The following is a 15267-nucleotide window of genomic DNA, read 5'->3' as shown; positions in this document are numbered from 1 at the left end:
CCCCTGGTGGGCGGTCGTTAGTGGTTAACATACCGTTCTATTCGTTCGGTACACTACACAGCCGTTCGGTACGGTACGGTACACACTGAAACGATTCGGTTTGGTACGGATACCTTTACACCCCCAATACATACACATACACATTTTAATACTTTATTTGGTTCCACAAATTATATTACATAAACAGGGAATCAAATGTATCGGGGCCAAGCAGCACTGAACACTTAAGGGTACACACAGCACCTCCTTCTCCACGTGGCTAAGCTGCCAATAATAGCTGAGACCAAGCAATATTTGGCAATTTGTTTGGCTTTTCTTTTAGACATTGCAGCAATTCTCAGACCGGTCATGGTGCATTTGTGTACATGGCCAAGACTTCCGAACACAAGTACACTATATCTACACCTATACCCAAGGTCAGCCATCACACTGAGCAGTGGTTGGTATTTGATATACTTGTCCCGGAAGGCCTGGTCCATGTACAGATCAAAGGTACAGCCTACTTCTATGACCAGCACCTCCCTGTGGCTGGTGTCAACAAAAACAACATCCGGTGCATTTGGTATGTTAGCAAAAACATCGTTGGTAAGGCCAAACAACTCTGGTTTCACTCTGGCATGTTTGTACATTGCTGCACTAGATGGTGATATGTTCCGTACCACATCAGACACAATGTCCACAATACGGTCATGACGAGCGATGTACAGGTGTTTGTATGCATTACATCCGTTTGTTATGTGTGCAATGGATTCTAGGTGTTGTGAATCCTGATGGTTTAAACAGAATGGACTGTGAGTTTGAGGATACCAAGTGGACAGATTGTATTGAGTGGGTAATACCTGCAGTCTTGCTTTGATGGTAAATTTTAAAACATCCTCACCAACAGCGGCGTTCTTATACACTGAGTGTGAGACTGAGTGGTCAGCAAACTCCAAACAAGCTAGCTTTCCCTGTAGTCTGAGGGCCCTTTCTCACTCACTCATTCTGTCCGTACCGGTCCGTACCGTCCTCATTCCGGGTCAGAGTGCGAACTCCCCCCCCCCCCCCCCTCTCCCCCCTCTAGTTTGTGTACACACTGCGGTCTTGGTTCGCTTCGGGTTCCGTTTACGGTTTGCCTTTTGAGCGTTTACGCTTGCCGTAGGCGGTGATGTCACGTTCGAAAATGTAAACAGGAAGTGTCTTAACACTACTGCGGAGACTGGATGCTGATATAAAATGAACAAATTACCAATAAATATGAAGTTATATTTGAACCTCTGTTGTCAAGCCTTGTCAATATAACCCACCCCATTTTATCACGAATGGATGGTGTTGTAGAGTCCGCTTTTGAGCGTTTTGCAGGGTTAACGATAGCGCTAAGCTAACGGCTAATGCTAGTTAGCTTAGCCTTTTACTAGTAACATTGCTGCATCCATTATATTGAATGTCATTGATCTACTGGTCGACCACGGCCGACTGGTTGGGCACCACATTCGAACAAGAAAGTATAGTATACAGCAATGGCTAACGCTAAGCTAACGGCTAACGCTAGTTAGCTTAGCCTGTCCAGCAGCTAACATCCCATCGCTCGTGGCAATTATATTACACGTCATTGATCTACTGGTCGACCACGGCCGACTGGTTGGGCACCACTGGTCTAATAGAAATAAATGCATTCAAACAAGAAACTAATGTATAGAAATAGCATGGCAAACAAAAATTGCCAGGCCTAATGCGAGCCAGAAGTGCTGTGCTTTGTAATGTGGCTTCATGTTTTCATCCACTGAGCTGTGAGGTAGAGCCATATGAAATCCGTTTTATTATTTTCCAAATTCCATTTTATTTTTTCCCAAATTCCGTTTTTTCCGTTTTAATATTTCAGAATTCTGTATTTTGCTTTTTATGCTCATTTTACCATCAGAAATAGTGTCTAATAAGTGGGAATGAATACATATCCACAATTGATTAAGATATAACAGTCCATTTAATGTTTTTAAGTGCTGCAACTCAGAAATACAGTTCAATTTTACACAATATTTTTCAATTAATATTGTGACAAAATAAAAATACACATTTCAAGTGTAAACAATAGATACAGCTACTACTGACATTATCACAATGACAATGTTAGCCTATCTATTATATTGTGATGAAATATAGTAATGCATCATTTAGGCACCTTTAGTTTAGTTTATTTCGTTTATAAAGGACAGTGTATAATGACAATCGTTTGCATTAACACTTTGGCTGCCATGGGTTAAATTCATTATCAACCGTAGGTTGCCGGCTCTATTTGTCTATAGAGAAAGTCCCCTTCTTTGCAGGGCTATAACTTTTTTAATTCTATTGCTACATTGCCATTATTAGGGCCCATTCAAAGTCCTATATGTATTGTTCATTGTGTAGCAACGTTAAACTTTTTCATTCACATATTCATAGTAAAGTATGGTCTAATGTATAAGTATGTTTTCATCTCTTTCTGCAGCTTTCTCCAGAACGTGATCTATAGCCCCAAATACATTATTGATGATGCAATACAGTTTTATGGCAATCAGCGCGATATAAAAAATTCCAACTAGACGTACTTCTAGAAGTTACTACACGTCATCTGATGTTGACCGGATGGGCTAGGGGGCGTTTATAATTCCGTGGGCAGCGTTATACCACTCATCTAATGTGGGTCAAATGTTGATAATAGCAGTTAGTATCGAAGACGGTAACTTTACACGCTAAAACTCACCCCAGTCTCCGCACGCCGTTGGGCGATCATCGTAGAGTAGAAATTTTATCATTATGGGATGTAGATTTACCCGGTCCATCTCCAGCTTGTATAATGGTATATACGTCCAAATCATGTTGTTTATCGAGTTATTGGCAATCGATCGCTGTGTATTGTGACGAGCTAGAATGCCGGGACCTATAGCGAGTGCCCGGAAGTAATACGGCCGTCCAGCACAACCTCTATGGCACTTCCTGTTAAGCGATTGCGCCGATCGGCCACCAGATGGCGCTCCTGAACCGCCAGAGAGCTCAGTGGGTCCTCCTGGTGGATCTCAGGCCAGCGGAGGGGACATATGAATCCGATCCCAGATTTTTGAAATATTGATATTAAAGACGCTGTAAAGCGTCTTCGGCAACTTGAGCATGGCCGGGAATGACGTGTTTAAGCGTTTCCCGGCACCCAAAGTGTTAAACAAATGAATGGGTGCACTAGAATTAGCAAGAAGCTATCATTTCCATCTATAGTCCTATGTACTGTAACGTTTCATAGCAATTTAAGTTTATTTAGATTATAAAGGCAGTGTATAATGACAATCGTTTGCATTAAACAAATGGATGAGTGCACCAGATTTAGCAAGAAGCTATCATTTCCATCTATAGTCCTATGTACTGTAACGTTTCATAGCTATTTAAGTTTATTTAGATTATAAAGGGCAGTGTATAATGATAATCGTTTGCATTAAACAAATGGATGGGTGCACTAGATTTAGCAAGAAGCTATCATGTCCTAACGTTACAGCTATTTAATTACAATAGTGTCTTGTGTTTTTGCGGGTCCAGTCCAGGGAACGTTGACAGAATTAGCAAAACACCTTATCACCGGAGGCATAAAGTCATTAGGATACTGCTCTGCTCTGAATTGAGGGCTTATTGCAGAATTTCTTAGCTTCTTGACGATGTTAACACTGAAGCAGCCAGACGCTTGAGGACCGCTGTGTTGTGTGTAACACGCTGTAGCGTCCCCGCCTCCCCGGTCACGTGTGCACCACAACGTTCCACCCAAAAATGGAATTTCAGTCCAGATTAGGCCAAATTCTGCAATATTCCACGTTTTGCAGTTGATTCCATTTTTATTGCTTAATTCCGCAATTCCGTCCGCGATTCAGTGAACGCGGATTTCATATGGCTCTACTGTGAGGTTCCACATGCTTGTTTTTGGTTGAGGTCTGAACTCTCAAATTGCCCATAAATATCGTTTGTGGGTATTGTCCAGTGTGGTTTTATCTGCCCAAAATTCAAGCAAGCATGACAGTAACGACGTTGTGTGTGTCACGCCCCCCGCTCCCACGGCCCGATTCCGAGACCACCTAATCCAACTGGCCCCGTTCAGCGGGGGGTAAAACGAATCAGCGCCGTTTCGCATCCCAAAAGGGGTGAGTGAGAACACTCCCCCCCCGTGCCCCGGGGCGGTGATTCGATCCCAATACCTGAGTCCACACCAGTGCTGCCTGATCTCAGACTGCTTCATGCTAAGCAGAACCCTCCTTGCAGAGTCTCTGTGCAGTTCAACAGTCTCTTCCTGCGGTGTTGCCACACAGGGGTCTGTGATAAGTTCATCAGAGACAGGGACTTCAGTCTGTGTGTTGGTGGGTCTTGTCCATTTCAGCTGAACTCCAGTCTGGTTGCAGAGGTCATTGAGATCTGGCCAGTCAGACCAGACCCCGAAGCCCTTGGCCCGAGAGTCCAGTTTCCCAGAGTCTTTCTTCCTGAAGCCGAGGAAGTTATTCTGGTCTGCGGTGGCCAGGGGGATCTTCCTTCTGCGTAGATCCAGCAGGAGAGAGGCCCTGGCCATTTCTCTGACGGTGACATCATCATTGTTAAGCATGTGGAGCAGGTGGGCTAGCCTGGTGGCTATGTAGGTCCACTCGACATTTGGGACTCCCAGCCCTCCCTCTCCACATGGGAGAAAGATCATGCCCCGTGTGGAGTGTGTGTTGGGCCTACCCACTTTCTGACCAGCTGAACAGTTTTGTTTGTCATTTCTCTCAGTGCCTTGAGAGGGATGTGTACATTGGCAAAAAGGTGTTGGATTTTAGCCAGAGCCACCTCTCTCACAGCCTGGAACTTCATGATGACGGGGAGGGGGGACAGGTCAATCAGGTGTAGACGATGGAGAAACTCTGTAGTGAGCTCCTCGACCTGCTCCCCCCACTCTCCAGCGATGTTAAACCTGTGGCCAAGGTATGGGTAGGTCGCATTACGGGAATACACCTTGATGGGTTGGCCCATTACAAGAAAGGAGGGGGGCTTGTCGTTCTTGGCCTTATACCAGCGGTTGCCTCCACTGCGGCGCTCATGGAGTACGGCGCACACTTGGCTTGCTTCACCTCCAGCCCTGACCACTGGAGGAACTCATCAGTGCGTGCCAGCATGTTAATGATGACATCTTCCTGTCGTGATGACACCTGCACGTCGTCCGCGTATCCCTGAACAGGATTTGGGGGGCTGGGCGATATGGCCTAAATATGATATCACGATATTTTCTGACCTTTCGGCGATACACGATACGCATCACAATGTTTTTCTTTTTTTCCCCAAACAATTCATTATGAGGCTTACCAAGACAGTATTTGAGTTTGCAAGCTAACATTAAAGACAAAATAAAATACCAATGCATTTAGCATTTTTATATTATATATTAGATTTAGATTATTGGATTATTAGATTATATATTGCATATATTTAGCAATGAGATATTATATGATTTAGATATGAAATATGATGAATTGAAAATGGGGGACCCTGATGTAAACAAGACGAAAGTCTTTCTCTGGTCTGCATCCCCTTAACAATTGTATGTATTGAGCTGTACTGTACCCATTCTGCAATATGTTAATAAAGTTTTAAATCAATCAATCAATCAATCAATCAATAAATAGGATTTTAGCATTTTTATGAAACTACTGTATATTTGTATGTCTCTAAATGTTTTGATGAATTGAAAATGGAGGACCCTTATGTAAAAAAGCCGAAAGTCTTTTTCTGGTCTTCATCCTCCAGTCAGTCCACTGTTGTTGTATTGAGCTGTACTGTATTGTACCCATTCTGCAATCGTTAATAACGTTTTCATTCATTCAATCATTCAGCCGGCAACAGAATAATTTTGATTGACAGTCGAGTCTGCCAATTACGTCACACCGCTTGTACCCGCCCTGCTGTTCTTAGCACCAATCAGCAAGCGCTATTATTTTTTTACATTCCTGAATGCCCTCCATTGATTTAACGAGCTCAGCTCAACGACAACAACAACAGCTACCGCAGCCGACGAGTGATTACTAGCGCACCGCAGCATGACAACGAGGCATAATGATTTTACTGCAACAAATGTTATAATAAAAGCCTTTCCATACATCTGTCTGATTGAAAACTTTATTAACAGACCGCAGAATGGGCACGCACAACTCGGCACGGACTGAGATATGAACAGTAACGCTTGCTATCTATGTCGTCATCGGACGTTGCTATGTTTGGGTAAATACGCTGATGTGTAACTATATAACGTGTAACTATATAATGTTGATGCCACAAAACGAATGCCTTTGTTAATCATAACAAGTACTAACTTTGATGCAGTAGTGCAGAGGTCGGGAACCTATGGCTCGCAAGCCATATATGGCTCTTCTGGTGACAGCATATGGCTCCCAGAAATTTTTGAGTAAAAAAAATAAAAATAAAACGTATTTTTTTTTTTCGTTTTTTTTTATACTTGTGATATTTCTTAATAATACTGTGTCATTTTAAAGTAAACAGAAATTAGTTTTGAAGATGCAGCTAAGAGTATCTGTAGCTGATGATATAGCGAGCAGAGCTGGCGAGGGAACACAAGTGGACAGAAATTAAAAATCTTCAACCTGAAGACCAGCTGATTCTTAAAACTTGGAACGAGCTTCCTGTGACATACCACACAATGCAGCGTGAGTATTGCCGTATTGACCATGTTTGGCTCTACATATGCATATGGGTAGTCATTCTCGCATATGAGGAACATTAAGACCAACCTACGCTCACGTTTAACTGATGGAAGCCTCAACGCCTGCATGAAGCTCAACCTCAGCACGTATGAACCAGATTACAAGGCCATCAGCAAAACCATGCAGCACCAGAAGTCGCATTAAAAGTAAGACATATTTAATTTATTATACGTTAAAAATACTATATGGCTCTCAATGAAATATATTTAGAAATATTTGGCTTTTATGGCTCTCCCAGTCAAAAAGGTTCCTGACCCCTGCAGTAGTGTGTGTGTGGGAGCGGCGTTGTTCAAAAGTTTGAACGGGGTGGACCAGATTGACGCGACACAATCCTCTTGGGCAAAACATCACGATATCCACGATACGTTAAAAAAGTGTATTGTTAATGAACTGTACCCGATATTTATATAATATCGTCATATCGCCCAGCCCTCGGACATGCAGAGGAGCGCACTGGTAAATCCACTTCATCCACTGGTTGAGTGCTAGGATGAAGTTCACGGCACTCCAGGGACAACCAGTTTTTATTCCCACCTTCAGTGCAATCAGCTCTGTGAGCTGCTGCCCACAGATAACTTGGATAAATGAACCTTGGTATACACTGGATACAATATTCACAAAAGGCTGAGGCAGGTGTATTTCCTCTAATGTTTTTAACATCACCTCATGGGAGAGTGTACCAAATGCGTCTCTAAAGTCCAAAAACACTGTGTAGAATTTGGATGATTCATGTTTGAAATAGTTTATTCCGGTTTTTAAGCAAAACACATGTTCGTTCATTCCCCGTCTGTTGATATAAGCTTTCTGATGGGGGGAGAGAATCCCTGTGTCTACCAGCCAGGGTAAGATGCTGGTGAGTAGGCACTTCATTATATTTATACAAACACTCGGTTTGAATGTGGACAAGAAATGTGTGGACTCACTCCGTCACTCTGTCCACAGTGTGAACACAAGTGTAATGTGTGAACAGACAGTGAGAACAGGAGTGTAATGTGTGAACAGACAGTGAGAACAGAAGTGTAATGTGTGAACAGAGAGTGAGAACAGAGAGTGAGAACAGAAGTGTAATGTGTGAACAGAGAGTGTGAACAGACAGTGAGAACAGAGAGTGAGAACAGAAGTGTAATGTGTGAACAGAGAGTGAGAACAGAGAGTGAGAACAGAAGTGTAATGTGTGAACAGACAGTGTGAACAGACAGTGAGAACAGAGAGTGAGAACAGAAGTGTAATGTGTGAACAGACAGTGAGAACAGACAGTGAGAACAGAGAGTGAGAACTGTAATGTGTGAACACAGAGTGAGAACAGAGTGAGAACAGAGTGAGAACAGAAGTGTAATGTGTGAACAGACAGTGAGAACAGAGAGTGAGAACAGAAGTGTAATGTGTGAACAGAGTGAGAACAGAGAGTGAGAACAGAAGTGTAATGTGTGAACAGAGTGAGAACAGAGAGTGAGAACAGAAGTGTAATGTGTGAACAAAGAGTAAGAACAGAAGTGTAATGTGTGAACAGAGTGTGAACAGAGAGTAAGAACAGAAGTGTAATGTGTGAACAGAGAGTGAGAACAGAAGTGTAATGTGTGGACAGAGAGTGAGAACAGGAGTGTAATGTGTGAACAGACAGTGAGAACAGAAGTGTAATGTGTGAACAGAGAGTGAGAACAGAGAGTGAGAACAGAAGTGTAATGTGTGAACAGAGAGTGAGAACAGAGAGTGAGAACAAAAGTGTAATGTGTGAACAGAGAGTGAGAACAGGAGTGTAATGTGTGAACAGAGTGTGTGAACAGAGAGTGAGAACAGACAGTGAGAACAGACAGTGAGAACAGAGAGTGAGAACAGAAGTGTAATGTGTGAACAGAGAGTGAGAACAGAGAGTGAGAACAGAAGTGTAATGTGTGGACAGAGTGAGAACAGACAGTGAGAACAGAGAGTGAGAACAGGAGTGTAATGTGAGAACAGAGAGTGAGAACAGAGAGTGAGAACAGAAGTGTAATGTGAGAACAGAGAGTGAGAACAGAGAGTGTGAACAGAAGTGTAATGTGAGAACAGAGAGTGTGAACAGAGAGTGAGAACAGAAGTGTAATGTGTGAACAGAGAGTGAGAACAGAAGTGTAATGTGTGAACAGAGAGTGAGAACAGAAGTGTAATGTGTGACCAGAGTGAGAACAGAGAGTGTGAACAGAGAGTGAGAACAGAAGTGTAATGTGTGAACAGAGAGTGAGAACAGAAGTGTAATGTGTGAACAGAGAGTGAGTAGGGCTGTCTTAAATACTTCGAAGCTTCGTTCGATGGCACGAGATTCGAACATGAAAAAAAAAAATAATAATAATAATAATTATTATTATTATTTGCCTCCAAAATCTTGCGCCTCCATTCCAATGAAACGAAAGTAAGCGGCGCCTTCCCGCCTCCATTCCAATGAAACGAAAGTAAGCGGCGCCTCGACTCCACCTCTCTACAACAAGCACGTGGAGATTATCTGTGTTGAAAACAACAAGGACATGTGCAGCAGACATGTCGAATAAGTCATCAGACGTGTGGTTACACTTTAAAATATGCAAAGACAACGCCCAAAAAGCAGAGTGCCAGATATGCCAGAAGAAAATGGCATATCACAACTCTACAACAACTTTGTCAAATCACCTAAAAAACGTAAGTATCGTTGTACACGACGGCGACGCCACACAAAACATTAATAAGGCTATGCCTATGTTGCTATGACTAATGTGTTACCAAGTTGGCTAATTTAATTGTAATCATCTGCTTTTGTAGGTGCATTGTCTGAAAAAAACGGATGCTTCGACGTCAGGCTCAGCCGACACCTCACGACAAACAACCATTGGTGACACGCTGATTAAGAAGCTTACAGAAAGCAGAAAGCAAGCCATAAGCAAGGCTTTAGTTTCGATTATTGCGGAAGACATGAGACCTATAAATATCGTGGAAGGTAAAGGGTTTAAATGCCTAATCAAAACACTGGAGCCAGCGTATACTTTGCCGACACGAGAGGCTATCTCCTATGCGCTTACAGACCAGCACAGATGCATACGGGATGAAGTGCGCAGCGACGTTGAGAAGTGCTCTGCCATTAGTTTCACCACGGATATATGGACCAGTCTACAGATGGAAGCGTACATGACGGTGACGGCTCATATGATAAACAATGACTGGGGAATGAAGAACTGTGTGTTAGAGACCAAGTCAATGGAGGACTGGAGGAGAGTCACACAGCTGAAAATATTGCACAGAGACTGGGAGAGGCGGTCGATGCATATGCTATACCTGCAGAGAAAAGAGTTGTGGTTGTGCACGACAATGCTGCTAATGTGATTCTGTGCACTGAGAAGCTGCAGGAGGAGGAGGCGTGGGGGACTGTCAGGGGAGTGTGCTGTGCTGGACACACACTTCAGCTTTGCGTTAATGCAGCGCTAAAACACGACCCAGTACACCGTACTGTGGCTGCTGCAAGGCAACTTGTGGGGCACTTTAAGAAAAGTGCAAAAGCAACTGCGGCGTTAAAAGAAAAACAGAACATACAACAAGTCCCAGGCCACAAACTCATTCAAGAAGTCGCAACACGCTGGAACTCGGCGTGTTTTATGCTGGAGAATCTACTTGAACAACGGTGGCCCATTTCAGCTGTCCTGTCTGACTCAATCGTCATCAAAAGAGCTGACCGAACACTGGACCTGACAACAGCCCAGTGGGTCATCGCAGAGGAAACTGTTGCCATGCTTAAGCCCTTCATCACTTTGACTGAACTATTGTCAAAAGAAGAAAATGTGTCCTTGTCTGCAGTAGCGCCAATGCTGACAAATTTGAAAAGAAGACACCTGCAAGATGACGACAGTGACAGTCCCACCACAAAAGCTCTGAAAGGTAAACTGGTGTACGAAATTGATAGGAGGTGGCGACTTTCAGACGCGACTGAAGCTACTGTCCTCAGCGCAGCCACTGACCCCCGCTTCAAGCAACTAAGCTGACTATCCGACGAGGAAAAGGAACATGTGTACACGGAGGTGATTACGTTGGCTGAGCGCCTGGCACCGCCACCAACTGACGATGACGGGGATGAAGGAGGCAGTGAGTCGGCTCCAGCGGAAAAGAGGCATAGAACGGACAGAGAGAGAGAATGTGACCTCCTTCTGTCTATGGATGAAGATGCAGCACCCCGTGGAAAAGTGATCATTGCAAAGAGTGAACTGGATGACTTTTTAAAAGACAGAACCAAAATGGATAAAGGTGGACCGCTGGGCTGGTGGAGAATAAATGCGCACCGTTATCTTAAGTTGGCAACTGTAGCAAAGCGTTTTCTTTCCATCCCTGCCACTTCAACCCCTTCAGAGCGCATCTTTTCGAAAGCTGGATTTATTGTAAACAAATCAAGAAGTTCTCTGTTGCCAAAGAATGTAGACACATTGGTCTTTTTGGCACACAACCTAAAGCGGGTTGAGGATAACCGTGAGTAGCAGCACTATCCTTTATAGGCCAATCAAAGCTCAGGTATTGTAGCCTTGAATTCATTGTTTCTTTTTATTAAACCTCAAATGACTGCTTAGAATTTATTTTTGTTGAATTTAACTAAGTTGCTGTTCGTTTAAGATATTTTCATATTCGTCTACACTGACAGATTGTGTGTAGTAGCCTAATTGTGTGTGTAATTTATTTGTTTATGTTAAGGAAAGCGAAGCAATGCCATTTGTTTAAGACGAGGTCGGACTCGGCCGTGTAGTAGCCTAATTGTGTGTGTAAAACTTTTTATTAAGCCTCAAATGAAGGCATAGGCCTACAATTTAATTTATTTTATTTGTTTATGTTAAGGAAAGCGAAGCAATGCCGTTTGTTATTTAAGACTATGTCGGACAGATTTGTGTTCATTGTGCTGCTTTTTTAAAGTGTCCCGACCAGTGTTGTGCTAGTTACTGAAAAATAGTAACTCAGTTACTTTTTTTTTTTTTTGATCAATTTTTTTTTATTATTATTAATTACATGAAACAGGACAACACAATAACCACAGTAACAAAAAACATAACTTTCACAGGAGAATAACAAACAATAATAATACAGAATAATAAATTATAAAGACAAAAAGAAAAAGAAACAGCGTCCAACCTATCAAATATAGATGGCTACTTCAATAACAAAAAGGGTCTTCAAAACATGGCAACCTTTCCCCACCTTTACAAAGTGGAGTGACTTAAAAGATTGTTTATGAGAGTGTTGCCGCAGATTTACTGTAGATAGCCTAGGTCCCTTACACATGTTCAAGACTGCCAAACTCGCAGAAGGTAAAGTGTAAGAAGAAAGAAATTCTTCCTCCAAGTTGGTTGACAGGTCAATCAGTCTGCCAATATTAGTCTCTTGGGGAGATGGCATGTGAGTTGACATATAGCGCAGAATAGCTAAATACCAACCCCCCCTAAAATCCCCCCAGTCAAAGTTAAGAAGGACAAGACAAAAACCAAGACAGACAAGACATTTCCTCCTCCCCCTCCCCAGAGACCGCCGGACCCCCCCGATCAAGCGCCCCAACCCCGCTCAGCCGCACACTGCGGTCTTTACCTTCTCAGCTGCTGCGAACCACAGGTCAATTCCAGCCTGCCCTACCCCGATCACCCGGGCCGTGGATATCTCAAGATAAATCACATCCAATAGAGTTAGGGACCAGTTAATCATTGTAAGCTTCTCAGGCTCCTTCCATCTCATTGCTATTAGCTTCTTCGCTGCTGTGACGCCCGCTAGGACAACCCTTTTCAGTTGTACGGACGCGGGTAGTGTCGTTATATCGTTCAGGAGTAGCGTAACAGCTGTGAATGGGATAGTTAAGCCACACAGATCTGAAAGTTTGTCCGTTATTGACCTCCAGAAGCGGGCCACTGGTGGGCAATCCCAATACATATGCATATAAGTGCCAGTGGCCTTTTGAGAGCACAAAGTGCATCGAGAGTCGGTTATCAGTCCCATAGCAAATAGCTTCCTAGGTGTAAGATAGGTCCTATGAATATAATTAAAATTAATTTGCTGGTGATTGGGGTTGCGGGAAGATAATGCCACATTTGCCCAAACATCATCCCAGTCAAACTCGGGGTCCAACTCCGGTATATCCACACGCCAGATTGTATCCAATGATAAATTTTTATACGTGGATTGAATTAAGAGCGTATAAAAGTCGGAGACAAACCCTCTGGATGTCGTCCTGTCCACTATGAGCCTGAGGAAGGGGTGTGGGTGCAAGGCTTGAGCCCACGGTACGCCATGCGCCCTCAGTGCTGACCTTAGTTGAAGGTAAAGAAAGAAGGACTCGCCGGGAAGATCATAAAATTCTCTTAAGTCCTGAAACGCACGGAGGCCGTTCTTATCATAAATATCCTCCAGAGTATGCACTCCCCTCCTTTGCCATTGAGGAATATTAACCGGCTTGTGTCCAACAAGTAATTGCTGGTTATTAAAAATTGGAGAGTCCAGGTGCCAAGGGCATTTAACCCCACACGACCTCTGTACATTACGCCACGTTTGGATCACGTGAGTTATGATCGGTCCATACCTCAGCCGGCATTTCGCAATAGAGACAGTGGAGTACACTACATCCTGCAATCTTAGCGGAGACACCGCCGCCGCTTCTAAGGAGCGCCACGATACAGCCTCTACAGGGTCTAGCCAGCACATCAAAGGTCTCAGTGAAAAGGACCAGAAATACAGTTTAAAATCAGGGATTGCGAGGCCCCCATCTTGTTTCCTACGTTGAGTAGTAGCCCTTTTGATTCTCGGGCGTTTGTTATTCCAGACAAACTTAGATACCATCGATTGTACCTTGCGCCAGTGGTCTATTGGAGGGGGCAGGGGGAGCATTGAGCTAATAAAATTTATCCTAGGCAGGATGTTCATTTTGATTATGGAAGCCCGGGCTTGTAAGGAGTTAGGAAGGGACGACGTAACTCAGTTACTTTACTAGTTACTTCATTTCAAAGTAACTTCGTTACTGTACTAGTTACTTACACCCAAAAGTAATGAGTTACTGTGAAAAGTAACTATTTAGTTATTAAAAAAAAAAAAATAAAAAAAAAAAAAAAAATTGCTCCCGAGTCCCATGCCCCAGATAGTATTCAAAATCGGTTGATCAACTTGACAGTTTCCATTCACATCACCGAACTCTGCTAAGCAATGTGGTCTAGATACAAACACAAATCTGACACAAACAAATGTTGTCCCGAGTCGATATAATAAGAAGTGCGGCGGTTGAAGGAACAGCCTTGATGTCGCCGGAGCGTTTCATTATAACCATTATAATTCAAGGGTACTTGAACTGTACTGCTGTACTGTACTGTACCCATTCTGCAATCTGTTAATAAAGTTTTCATTCATTCATTCATACTACGACTATGCTTGCACCTCATGGTACCAAAGCACCTCAAAGGCGCTTAAAACAAAATTACAAACATCACAAAACAAACTGGTCAGACTACTGCTTGACCTTACTCCTAGAACCAACCTCACCCCTGCCCACTTTGACAACCTAGGATGGCTTAGAGTAGATGACAGAGTACAGCAACTTGCAATGGGCCTGGTCTACAAGATACACTATACGACCGGGGTACCCATGTACATGTCAAAATACTTCCCAAAGGTCAGTGAATACCAGAACCACTACACCAGAGGGAGCTCCACAAATCATGTAAAACCCAGATTCGGCTCAAACAAGGGACTAAACACGTTTCGCAATTATGCCACAACAATGTGGAACGCCCTACCCAAAGCTAGGGGTAACAGTACTGTATATTTGAATACCGTTTATGTCACAAATGTATCAGTACTAAATACCTATATGTCCCTATGCCATAAATGTCATGTATGTTGTGTATGTCATAAATGTCTATATGAATTGAAAATGGGGGACCCTGATGGAAACCAGACAAACGTCTTTCTCAGGTCTGCATCCCCTTAACAATTGTATGTATTGAGCCGTACTGTATTGTACCCATTCTGCAATCTGTTAAATAAAGTTTTCATTCATTCATTCACCATCTTGCAAGTTGCAACGTTGTTTAAGATATCAATCAAAGCATTGCAACGTTAGAATAGTTAGGATATCAATTGTGCATGAAAGGACTATATTTATATTGTTTGATTAGTATTATGAGATTCCCTGGCAGATTTCGTACAGTCAAAATCCGTTGATCAACTTGAGTTTCAGTTGCACTCACCAAAGTCTGCGGTGGTCGAGATGTAGTAACGTTACGTTAGTCGACTCCAGCAGCGCCTCAAACATGTTCTTTATCTCGTTTCCATGTTGTATATTAATTATCTCTCCAAGTAGTTGCTAAATGGTTTGTTAGTTTGTTACTGCGTTCTTTTTATGTGGATTCATAGCGAGCGTTTGTTTTGTTTACAATAGAGAGGGTCTATTTCTTTTCGTAGCCGCATCTGGTTTGCGCACTTCTGATTGGCCAGTGGCCAGACTCGCCTCGTATCATTCTACGCGGGTGGGGATGAGGATAATAATAATAATAATAATAATCACTACCGCTCGCTATCAATCTAC

General features: G+C 43.0%; 1 protein-coding gene across 1 annotated transcript in view; it reads right to left on the bottom strand.

Annotated features, from left to right (window-relative positions):
* The window catches only part of copa (COPI coat complex subunit alpha), a 151578-nt gene that overhangs the window by 57720 nt on the left and 78591 nt on the right, over nucleotides 1–15267 (bottom strand). The gene's annotated exons all lie outside the window — the stretch shown is intronic.

The sequence above is a fragment of the Notolepis coatsorum genome (assembly GCF_963971535.1).
Source record: "Notolepis coatsorum genome assembly, chromosome: 13".
In the NCBI taxonomy this organism is placed as follows: Eukaryota; Metazoa; Chordata; class Actinopteri; order Aulopiformes; family Paralepididae; genus Notolepis; species Notolepis coatsorum.
This window is presented reverse-complemented; position numbering and strand designations above follow the sequence as displayed.